This window comes from Triticum aestivum, chromosome 5B (genome assembly GCF_018294505.1).
Source record: "Triticum aestivum cultivar Chinese Spring chromosome 5B, IWGSC CS RefSeq v2.1, whole genome shotgun sequence".
NCBI lineage: Eukaryota > Viridiplantae > Streptophyta > Magnoliopsida > Poales > Poaceae > Triticum > Triticum aestivum.
Genome location: NC_057807.1, coordinates 457,484,311 through 457,497,191, shown reverse-complemented (window position 1 = coordinate 457,497,191; position 12,881 = coordinate 457,484,311).

Here is a 12,881-nt window from a genome sequence, read left to right as displayed (position 1 = left end):
ACTCCCTCAGTAGCCCCTGAACCAGGCTTCAATGACGACGAGTCCGGCGCGCATATTGTCTTCGGCATTGCAAGGCGGGTTCCTCCTCCGAATAATTCATAGAAGATTGTGAACGCCAGGATAGTGTCCGGCTCTGTAAAATAAATTCCACATACCACCGTAGAGAGAATAATATTTACACAAGTTCAATCTGCTGACGTATTTTGTGGCGTGACGTCACACCACTACCAAGCCTTTACTTGAATCGTTTTTATTATACCACCTCAGCGCGTTTAGCGAAGCGGTTTCCTTGGCACGTCTTGTCGAAGCAGAGATCGTGTTCCCCTTATTCCGGGATTCCCATCAATACGGACGTGGGTAACCCAACCGCGCCCGTTGCCACGCCCCCTCCATCGAGGGCGAGTTCCAAACGGTCACGGGGACGGCTCTTGATATTCTCCCTCTTTATAATGAGACCGAGGCTCGTTTCTTTTCTTCAATCCTCAATCGAATCCACCCCTCGCCCCAAGTTCCAGCACTCAGGGCTCCAGATTCGAGCGCTTCGGACCTTCGACAATGTACGGCTCCGACCTACAGGGCCGGTGGATGCCCTCCTCCGTCACGGAAGAGGACGTGCTAAAGCTGAGAGAAGCCATGTACTTAACCTACGAGATTTCGCATAGGTTGCCTGCCCAAGGGCAAGTCATTCCTACTCCCGAGCTAGGTGAGAGCGTCGTGTTCGTGTCTCACCTCCGTCGGGGTTTAGGCTTCCCGATGGATCCTTTTGTGAGAGGGCTCATGTTTTACTATGGGCTGGAATTCCATGACTTGGCTCCGGAGTCCATCCTCCATATCTCATCATTCATTGTCGTCTGCGAAGCCTTCCTCCGCACCACCCCTCACTTCGGTTTGTGGCTCAAAACCTTCAACGTGGAGCCGAAGATGACTGAGGGGCGTCAGGCAGAGTGTGGCGGGGCGATTATAAGCAAGAGGGCCGATGCTCCATGGCCCGAGGGCTCTTTTCAGGAGGAGCTCGATATGTGGCAACATGAGTGGTTCTATATTACCGCTCCCAGGGGCAGCAGGCAGAGGCCGCCGCCTGTCTTTCGCTCTGGCCCTCCACAACGGCTGACGTCATGGGTCAACAAAGGGCTTGACTGGGGGCCGTCCAAGGACGTACCCCTACTGCAGGGCCGGATTCGAGACCTCCAAGAGAGGGAGATCAATCTGGTCGTAGTGATGCAGGTTATGCTGATTCGGCGTCTTCTACCCTGCAAACGTCGCCCCCTCCGCCTGTGGGAATTCAATCCGGAGGGGCCACGAGCTCTCCAACACTTCATGGGTACGACACCCGTGGAGATGTACAAATTGTTCTTCGGATCACAAGAGGTGTGTCCGGAATTGACCGAGGACGCCGGCTTAAGCTGCAATCGCCCGGATACTCAAGTAAGTAGCCCTGTGTCCGGACATACCGTTTGTTTGCATATCTTGGATTTGCCTTTTAACCAATCGTCCTTTGAACAGGAGTGGATAGCGCAAGCAAAACTGATACGGTGTCCGGCCCCCCTCCCGGAGACCGCGCCGGATCCCGTGTTGGTCAAGATGCTGGAGGTTGCGCCTTCAGAGGAGGGCGAAGGGGAAAACAGAGAAACTACCGCCTCTACTAAGGAGGCTTTCGAGAAAGGGGGGATCGAGAATCCCTCCTTCCAGGGGGAGAAGAGGACCGCTTCCGAAGATCCGGAGGCTAAGGCCTCAAAGCGGGGGAAGAAATCTTCACCAGAGGGTCCTGCGCCAGGGGAAGCCCCGGCCGCACTATCTCCCTAAGGAATCAGCCCTCCAGCGAGCCGTAAGTAGAAAAAGGGGAGTTTTGTAATAAGGGACATCCCTATTTTTGCTTCTGAGGATAACCGAAGTTTTTACCTTGTAGTTCGGATCTCCGTCCTTCTCAGCTGAGCTCGTCTTCGGGGGACCTTCGTCCGGAGATGATGGAGAGCGAGACGCCTCCATCTGCCGCACCGTCAGGCGGGGCGGACGACCCTGAGGTGTCGTCGCGGAGGGTATCCCCGAGTCCGGCAGGGCCGGAGAGTTCGGCACCAACTGGTGTACGGCCGGGGGAGCTGAAGGATCTGCTCGAGAGGGCGTCTATCTCAGAAGATCACCGTACATTAATGAGTACGGTGATTGAAAGAATTTCATCCGCTGAGGGCGGGTTGCATGATGCCGTCAGAAGTTTACTGGCGGGGTTTGAGGTACGTAAAAATGACATACCTTTTGACAGTTTTGCACATAGAGTGCGCCCTGTATAGATAGTAGCCCCTGAGACTCGGTATGTTGTCGAAAGCGACAGCGTGCCGAGGATCATAATCTCAGTTATTAATTCTCGCCTTTCCTATGCAGGTGGCGGATCGTCCGGTGGCCAGCCGGACTGATAGAGTTGCCGAGCTAAAGCGGCAACTCGACGTTGCGGATGCGGACATCGCGCTGGTCAATAAACGACTTGACGAGTCACAAGGTAGGTTGTTTCTCCGTGGTCACCTAGTAAGGGAGCTGATGCCCACTCCTTACAACATGTATGCTTAATGCAGATGGTGCCGCTGCTGTGGAGGACCTTCGGGCAGAGCTTGCTCGTGCCAAGGAGCAGGCCAGAAGGAGTGATGCGGCTGCCTCGAAGGCAGCCGAGGAGCTAAAAGCCGAAAAGGCTGCTCACTGCCGAAGCAGGGAGGAGATGGTCGGAATAGCCGTGAAGCTGAAGGATGTTACCGACCGCTATGAGGTTCTTGAAAAAGAACGCCGAGCGGAGCAAGAAGACCTGAAGGAGGCCACCGCCGAAGCCAAGGATGCCCGTTCTGCAATGAGGGCTATAAAGGAGGAGCTGCGTCAGGCCGGAGACATTGCGGCTGGAAAGCCCTTCCTGCTGCGCAGGAAGTTCACAGATCAGAAGTATGCTCAGCTTGGCCAGCTGTGGGGTGCGAAGGATCCTTATCTGGATTTGGGGGCGAGTGCGGCGGATGCGGTTATGCACTTCCGAAGCCAAAAGGATCACGGGATGGAAGAGCTTTTTTGGTCTCAATTCCACAGTCCGGAGCGTTCACTTCCATTGACCGATCGGTTGGCTGAGTGGGCTGAGCTGAATAGATTGTCCGGATTTGCCATGACAGATGTAGTGGCTCATCTGTGGCCAGATAGGCCCAAGCCGAAGAGTTATTTTGGCTTATTACAGCAATTCGTTGGGGCGGTGCCGCATATTAAGGCGATGAAGCAGTCGGCATGCATAGAGGGTGTACGGATGGCTCTCGCCCATGTGAAGACATACTGGACGGAGATGGATGCCACTAATGTTGCAACCCGGGGTTCGGACGAGAGCCGGTTACCCGCCGAGCACCATTTTGGGGAAGTCCTGCAGGGCGCTCGTGTAATAGAGTCGTAGTGCTCGAAAAATGTTATGTTCAAATGACATGTATGATTTGTAAAACGATATTCATAATATAAGTGCTTTTTATACTTGTGCGTTCAAGTATTGAAATATCTCCTGTGCGATCGTTAATGTATACGTGTATATAACCTGAAAGATGGCAGTCTTCGGCTTCATCCCCCACGCACATGGTGCGGGGGTGTTTGCAAAATAGCGCATTTTCACACTTAATCCAACGTCTTGGTCCTGTGAAGGAGGTGGTAGCGTGGCAAACTAGGCAACCGGACTATAATGCTTTATCACTTTCACTTAGCCATAGGAGTTCGAAGGTGGGGCTACGATATAGCCCCTAGGGGCACCGCGTTCTCCGAATTCGGGGCACGTATGTGCTTGACAGGGAAATGGTCCTTCGTCAAAGCGGGGGAATTCTAGACATTCCGCTAGTCGATCGAGTGGTTGACCAGTCTCTCGCTATATCATGACAGTCAGTTTTCGGCTTTCTCTACTGAGGTGCTCGCCCGGCCGAACCGGGGCACAATCGCAGTAGTTCTCCTGGTGTCGCGTTAGCCGATGATACAGAACGTAAGGCAGCAAAACACAGGAGCCGGGCAAACCCAACATTTGACAAAAGACATGATTCGGAGCTGATGCATATAAGGCCTAACTCGAGACGCCGAACACTCCCTAAGGTATTCGGTCTTTATGATAACGGGCAGAACAATGCCCTAAGCCCCTAGTGTCCGGGTACGGGCGAAATTTTCTGACGCGGCCGATGCCAAAAAGCCAGCCTCCTCATCGGTTATGGTAAAAAAACCGGAGGATGTGTATCAACAAGAGACAGTAAGAAAGGTTTACGCAGGGTCTTAATCTGAAAAGAATCCTTGCAACGGGTCCCTGCTACACATCTGCGCCTGTGTCTCCGTTGTGCTGTATCCTAGATGGGTGTAGCACACTGTTCATCTGTAAAAGAGAAGAACTTTGTTTGGAAAGATATCGTGCAAGAAATGTATTTAAAACAGAGTATGATTTAAAAATGAATAAAGTTGAGCTTTATTGGCTCTCATTATTTATGCATGCAACCTTTTGTAAAGGGGTGTGCGTCTAGGAAGCCCCTAGTTTATTTATGCCGGACTCGCCTAGCCGTGTCCGGGGTTTTGAACGACCTTTTAATGAGATGATGCCGCATGGACCGGGCATTTTAAGTGTAAGAGACGCGTAGTGTGGTATTGCGTTAAAGCGGGCGAAAGCTTCGCGTCCCAATAGCGCTTGGTGGCTACTTTGAAATGGGGCGACATGGAAGATTAGCTTTTCGCGACGGAAGTTGTCGGATGAACCGAACACAACTTCTAGTAGTAAGGAGCCCGTGCACTTGGCATAAGGGCCTGGCGTCACTCTTTTGAAGGAAGTGCTGCTATGGCGAATTTTGGTAGGGTCTATCCCCAACTTGCGGATTGTGTCCGGATATAGCAGGTTTAAATCGCTGCCGCCATCCATTAGGACTTGTGTAAATTGTAGTCCGTCGATTATAGGATCCAATATCAAAGTAGCCCATCCTGCGTTTTGAATACTTCTGGAGTAATCCAGGTGGTCGAAAGTAATTGGTTTTGACATCCAATCTCGGGATTCCGCTGGCGTGGACCGTGCGATGCGTACTTTAGCAGGTGCCGCACTATTGTTCCGTATTATCACATGAAGTGAGTTTACTGTTTTGACTTCTTGTGGGAAAGTCTTTTGTTTTCCGGTGCTCTGCTTGTGGGGTTCGTCATCGTCCTCGCTTGGCGTGTCGAGCCCCTTGTGTTCGGCATTGAGTCGGCCGGACTGCTTGAAGACCCAACAATCTCGGTGGGTGTGGTTTGCAGGCTTCCCGGGGGTACTGTGGATTTGACATATCTGATCCAAAATTTTGTTTAGGTTGGATAGCTCGTCACTGTTGTCCTTAAGAGGCAGTGTTTTGTTGTTCGGCCGAGAGCTTTTGAATCCGGCATTGACCGCCGTGTTCTTTAGGCCATTTTCTTTATTTCGGCGCTGATCTTTTCTGCGTCGTGAGTTCCCATTTCCATCTCTGACCTCGGATGTATTTGGGTCGCTGGTGCTACATCTTGCCAGCCAGCTATCTTCTCCCGCGCAAAAGCGGGTCATGAGGCTCGTTAGCGCGGCCATTGTTCTTGGTTTTTTCTGGCCGAGGTGTCTGGCGAGCCATTCGTCTCGGACGTTATGTTTAAAAGCTGCTAAGGCTTCCGCGTCCGGACAGTCGACTATTTGGTTCTTTTTGGTGAGAAACCTGTTCCAGAATTTGCGTGCTGACTCTCCGGGCTGTTGAGTTATGTGACTTAAATCGTCCGCATCCGGAGGGCAGACATAAGTCCCCTGAAAATTTGCTCTAAACGCATCCTCGAGCTCTTCCCAACTTCCAATGGTATTTTCTGGGAGGATTTTGAGCCATTGCCGAGCTGGCCCTTTGAGCTTGAGGGGTAGATATTTTATGGCGTGGAGATCATCTCCTCTAGCCATATGTATGTGTAGGATGTAATCCTTAATCCAGACTCCGGGGTCTGTTGTTCCGTCGTATGCCTCTATGTTTACGGGCTTAAAACCCGCTGGAAATTCATGATCTAGTAGCTCATCGGTGAAACATAGTGGGTGTGTGGCGCCCCTGTATTTAGGTGTGCCGTTATCTTCGCACACTCGGCGTGTTGTGTTGCTTCCTGGAGCCCTCTTTTTTGGCCCATAAATGGACCTGACCGGGCCATCCTTTTTGCGAAGATCTTTAAGTGTATCGTGTGCCGGCTTGTGTGCGGCGCCGCTTGCCGCTCTTAGCCTGTCATCTGGTCGTCTATCCGGCCAGGCGGCCTCTTTGCTTTTTGATTGTGGTGGCTCTACGGCCTCCTCGTCGAATTCGGGCAACAGCTTGCGCTTCGGGTAGCTCTTTGCTTGGTAACTATTGCCGTATTTGTTTGCGGTCTTGAGTACTTTGCTCCATCTCATTCTGAGTACGTCTTCTGCTGTTTTGAGCTTCCGTTTATGCTTCTTCAAACTTCTTGCAGTGGCGATGAGCCTTTTGTGAAGGTTCTTATGCTCCGGTGATGTGTCTGGCGTGAGATCGTCTGGACTGTTGTTTTCGCCGGGGATGGATTGCTTGTCCAATTCATCCTGTTCGGATGCTTGCTTGGTTGCATGTTCGTCGTCCACTGGTTCGCCCTGCTCTACGGCTGGGTCATTATGGGTGCAGTTGTTATCAAGGCGGGACTTCGGGTGGCGCTTGCGTCGCCGTTTTGGTTGTTTTTCGGGGGAATTACCTTCGCCGCGTCCCGTTGTTCCTCGTTATCGCTTCCTTTTGGTGTATCCACCATGTATATGTCATGAGTTGAGGTGGCGTTCCAGTGCCCAGTAGGCGTTGGTTCTTGGTCGTCTCCGGCATCGTCGTCCATACCGTCAATGTCTTCGGAGTCGAAGTCTAGCATGTCGGTTAAATCGTCGACAGTTGCTATAAAGTGGGTGGTGGGTGGGCTTTGAATTTCTTCGTCGTCCGCATCCCAACCGTCCTGACCGCGGTTCAGCCAGGGCTCTCCTGATAACGAGAGATACTTTAGCGAATTCAGGACGTCGCCAAAAGGTGAGTGTTGAAAGATGTCCGCGGCGGTCAACTCCATGATCGGTGCCCGATCGGATTCGATTGGAGGGAACGCGGGAGGTTCGGAGTCCGGCAAGGAGTCCGGCACCTCAGAGTCACGAGCTTCACAAGGGACAAGGTCAGTATTTGGCTCCATCGCCGTAGAGGCAGCAGTCCCCGAGGCGGTGTCTAGCCACCCATCCTCGATCTGCGGAATCGGCTCCAAATTAGGGGTCGGAGCGGACTCATGTGCGGCCTCTAGGGCACTGTCCGGCAGCAGTGCTAAATCATGCTCATCGAGACAGTGCGGCGCGCTCGGTTGTGGCTCGAATCCATCAAAGATCAAGTCTCCGCGGATGTCAGCCGTGAAGTTTAGACTTCCAAATCTGACCTGATCGCCAGGGGCGTAGCTGTTGATCTGCTCCAGATGGCCAAGCGAATTGGCCCGCAGTGCAAAGCCGCCAAATACAAAGATCTGTTCGGGGAGAAAAGTCTCACCCTGGACCGCGTTGTTGTTGATGATCGAAGGAGCCATCAAGCCTATTGGTGACGACACAGAGGAACTCTCAATGAAAGCACCAATGTCGGTGTCAAAACCGGCGGATCTCGGGTAGGGGGTCCCGAACTGTGCGTCTAGGCGGATGGTAACAGGAGACAAGGGACACGATGTTTTTACCCAGGTTCAGGCCCTCTCGATGGAGGTAAAACCCTACTCCTGCTTGATTGATATTGATGATATGGGTAGTACAAGAGTGGATCTACCACGAGATCAAGGATGCTAAACCCTAGAAGCTAGCCTATGGTATGATTGTTTTTCGTCCTATGGACTAAAACCCTCCGGTTTATATAGACACCGGAGAGGGCTAGGGTTACACAGAGTCGGTTACAATGGTAGGAGATCTACATATCCGTATTGCCAAGCTTGCCTTCCACGCCAAGGAAAGTCCCATCCAAACACGAGACGAAGTCTTCAATCTTGTATCTTCATAGTCTTGGAGTCCGGCCGATGATGATAGTTCGGCTATCCGGACACCCCCTAGTGCAGGACTCCCTCATCAGTGCCATAGCAAAAAGCTACAACCGGCGTCACGAAAAGCTTCAACCGAAGTCACAAAAAGCTTCAACCATGATGACGGAAAACTACGGGGACGACGGCGAAGCTGCGGCTGGGCGTTGACGAAAGATGCAAGCGGCCACGAGAAAAGCTTCAACCGGAAACTAAGGGTGTTGGAACCAGCGATTTGGAATGTTGGAAACATGGCTACGACAGCGAGGCTACAACGATGAGGTTGCAAGCTACAACGGCAAGGCTGCGGCTGGGCATTGACGAAAGATGCAGGTGGCCACGAGGAAAGCTTCGACCGGCAACTGAGGGTGTTGGAACCAGCGATTTGGAATGTTGGAACCATGGCTACGATGGCGGTGAGGTTGCAAGCTGCAACGGCGAGGCTACAACCAACGACGATGAGGGTCGCGAATGACGGGATGATGCGTGAACGGCGATGGTGAGGTTGCAAGCTGCAACGGCGAGGCTACAACCAACGGCGACGAGGGTCGCGAATGACGGGATGATGCATGAATGGCGACGGTGAGGTTGCGAGCACCATCGATGGGGAACTCCGATCCGTGGCGAGAGCGGCGACTTCCACGGGAGGGTGGACACGAAGATCGGCCGGTGCAGCGGGGGCAGGGAACGGTTTTCCCCTCGTCGCGGAAGAAAAGGAGGGAGAAGGGTGATGCGCACGTCCGAGCGAAGAAGACGCAATCGTGCGGCTACGGCTTCCCAAATCGAACGGACTGCTGGCGACCGGCCCAACTTTGGGCCGGTGCGCCTAGTAGTGTCCAATCCCTAACTTCTGCGACGTTGGCTAAATTGATGTCTGGTGTTAATTGCCGCTACCTGGGGTTGAAATTTAGGCAAGATTGTTGGTGCTGCAAGAAAGCAAAGAATTTAAGGCATCTTTTGGTTCATAGGATATGAATTTTATAGGAATAGGAAAATCATAGAGAGTGAGATGACATACATCTCAATTCTTTTATAGAAAGAGATGTCATTTGGTGCATAGGATAGGAATTTTTCCATTAAGTTTAGGCTAATGTTTTTTTTCCTCCAAAATATGAAGGATTGATTCCTATCCTACATAGAAATAGGAATCCATTCCTACAAATCAAAGGGCTTCAAAGGAATTTCTCCTTTGCAAATCCTATCCCATGAGATTCCTACAAAGTTCCTACAAACCAAAGGAGGCCTAAAGAACAAAACCGAGGCCTGCCATGGAAAGACCCGTTCAATCGTCATTTTATTACATGTCGTCCATAAGCTCTTTGTTTCCTCTACTTCTGGTTTCAGGAAGAGGGCGTCTCAAAGTGTTGGTGGTGGCTCCTCTGACGTGGCAGCGGGTTAGGGGACCGCCAAAAAGAGTTCCAAGAACTATGGCACCGAGTACGGTTCTGGCCACTCCTCCTGTGCAGATGGGAGGCGTTGGTTGCCCGAATGGGCTTCGCATTGGCCAATACCCCAGATGCCACCATCGGGTTTTCAATACGGGTTGCTCCGCCGGCTCTGTGTTTGTATGACAAGGACAAGCTAGTGGTGTTTTCGGACGTGGAAGACAATCCAATCGTCATCGACATGGATGTGGCTATGCGCACAGTCGAGGGGCAGCTGGTGGTGGGGCATGCACTCTCTGTCGGTGTCAAAACCGGCGGATCTTGGGTAGGGGGTCCCGAACTGTGCGTCTAAGGCTAATGGTAACAGGAGGCGTGGGACACAATGTTTACCCAAGTTCAGGCCCTCTCTATGGAGGTAATACCCTACTTCCTGCTTGATTGATCTTGATGATATGAGTATTACAAGAGTTGATCTACCACGAGATCGTAGAGGCTAAACCCTAGAAGCTAGCCTATGATTCTGATCGTTCTTGTCCTACGGACTGAACCCTCCGGTTTATATAGACACCGGAGGAGGGCTAGGGTTACACAGAGTCGGTTACAGAGAAGGAAATCCACATATCCGAATTGCCAAGCTTGCCTTCCACGCAAAGGAGAGTCCCACCCGGACACGGGACGAAGTCTTCAATCTTGTATCTTCATAGTCCAACAGTCCGGCGTAACTATATAGTCCGGCTGTCCGAGGACCCTCTAATCTAGGACTCCCTTAGTAGCCCCTGAACCAGGCTTCAATGACGATGAGTCCAGCACGCAAATTGTCTTCGGCATTGCAAAGCGGGTTCCTTCTCCGAATACTCCAAGGAAGATTTTGAACACATGAATCGTGTCCGACTTTGCAAAACAAATCCCACGTACCACCGTAGAGAACACAATATTCCACGAATCTAATCTGCCGACAACTTTCACCTACCGTGACATCACGCCGCATCCCGGTTATTATCAAAAACGTTTTTCCCAATCTGGCATTACACGTCTTGCGAGGCGGTTTTATTGGCACGTCTTGTCGAAGCAGAGATCGTGTCCCCCTTATCACGGGATTCTCATCAATACGGGCATGGGTAACCCAACCGTGCCGTTAGTATAACTCCTCGGTTTAGGCAAGTTCCAAACGGCCGCGCGGAGGACGCTTGACATTGATCCGCTTTATAAAGAGGCCAAGACCTGCCCTTTTCTTTCCACGCCTAATCCTTCCCTCCCCTCACCTCGAGTTCCAACACCCAAGGTTTAGCCCAAGCACTCCCGACCTTTCAACCATGTCCGGATCCGACCTTCAAGGCCGGTGGATGGCCTCTTCCCTTACAGAGGAGGACATCAAGAAGCTTAGGGAGGCTAGGTATTTAACCGCCGAAATCCTTCACAGGCTTCCTTCTCAAGGGTAGGTTATCCCTACTCCCAAACCCAACGAGAGCGTTGTATTCATCTCCCACTTCATCTGAGGGCTAGGCTTCGGTCTTCATCCCTTCGTTAGAGGGCTCATGTTCTATTACGGGATAGACTTGCATGATCTAGCTCCAGATTCCTTCCTTCACATCTCGTCGTTCATCATCGTGTGTGAGGCCTTCCTCCGCATTACCCCACAGTTTGGCTTATGGCTCAAGACCTTCAATGTGAAGCCGAAGATGATCAACGGGCGACACATGGAGTGCGGAGGCGCTATAATAAGCAAAGGTGTCGATGCTTTATGGCCAAAGGGTTCTTTCCTAGAAGTTTCTCACCTATGACAATGGGAGTGGTTTTACATCACAGCACCTCGGGGGAGGAAGTGGGCAGCCGCACCGGCCTTCCGCTCTGCCCCTCCGCCATAGCTTGCATCATGGGTCAACAAGGGGCTAGACTGGGGATTAGTTAATGATGTGCCGACATTGCAAAGCCACATTCGGGATCTCCTCAAGAGGGATATTAGTCTCGTCAAAGTAATTCAAGTAATGCTAGTTCGTTGGGTCCTGTCATGCCAATGTCGATCTCTCCGCATGTGGGAGTTCAACCCAGAAGGACCGCAAACCATTCAACACTTCTTCGGCGTGACGCTCGAAGGGATGTATCGATTATTCTTCGGATTTCGAATAAAGTGTTCGGACACAACAGAGGATGCGGGTCTCAACTGCAACCGTCTAGATACCCAAGTAAGTAACTCCGTGACCGAACATGCTGTCATTATATTTGTCACAACATTATTCTGAATAACCACCCTCGGCCAGGACTAGATAAGAAAGGCGGAGAGGATCAGGTGTTCGGCCCCTCTTCCCGAAGACTCGCCGGATCCTGTACTAACCAGGATGCCGGCTCGCGCACCTTATCAAGTGCCATCAGGGGAGGACAAGGGGAGGAATAGGGAAGCCAAAAGCGGACTTCATGTGGGAGGTACGTTACGCATCCTAACCGGGGGAATTAGTGCCCCGTGTTGGAGGATGATCGGGGAGCAGAATCTAGCATCCCCTCTCCCCACTGGAAGAAAAGGACCGCCCCTGAAGACTTGGAAGCGGAGGTCTCAAAACGAGGGAAGAAACCTTCACCAGGGGGCCCTGCCCCAGAGGGCAACCTTACCGCACAGCGCCCACAAGGGGGCCAGCCATCAACCGAGCCGTAAGTGAACAAAGGTACTTTAGTAAGCATGCCCCATTCTTTTCGTGAGAATAACAAGCGAGACATATGTTTCGCAGTCCGGCTCATAGCCCTTCTCAACAATGTTCATCCTCGGGGGATCTTCTTCCAGAGATGATGGAGAGCGAAACGCCTCCTCCTACTTCCCCGCCTCATGAGGCGGACGACCCTGAGGTGTCGTCCCGGAGGATCTCTCCCGATCCGCAAAGGCCAGAAGGTAACTCTTCAGCCGCACGAAGTCCGGGGTTCTTGGCTCCTAGGGAGACCAACAGAAAAAGCCCGGGATTGTCCGATGTACAACTGGACACATTGATGGGTCTTCTGCAGCAAGCGGATATCTCAGAGGCACATCTCGTACCTCAATGGGTACGGTGGTGGAGAGGATTTCATCCGCAAAATGCGGGTTGAATGAAGCTTTGACGAGCATGCTAAGAGGCTTTGAGGTACACAAAGTGATATATATATATATATATATATATTTGATTGTACCGTACACGCAAGGTGTGCTTTGTATAGATAGTAGCCCCTGAGACTCTGGTTGCCGTCCGGACGAGGCGACCAGAGGATCATAGTCTCAGGTAATGATAACACTGATTTTGTACGCAGGAGGCTACATATCCGGCAGCTGACCAGACTGCTGAATTTGCCAAACTGAGGCGGCAACTTGACGTGGCGGATGCGGACATCACGCTTGTGAACAAGCGGCTTGACGAGGCCCAGGGTATGTATATTTGGGTGGTCAACAAACATTAATAAGAGCATGATGCTATGATTCATAATATGCCTTAACTGCAGATGGAGCTGCCGCCATGGAGACCCTTTGGGCAG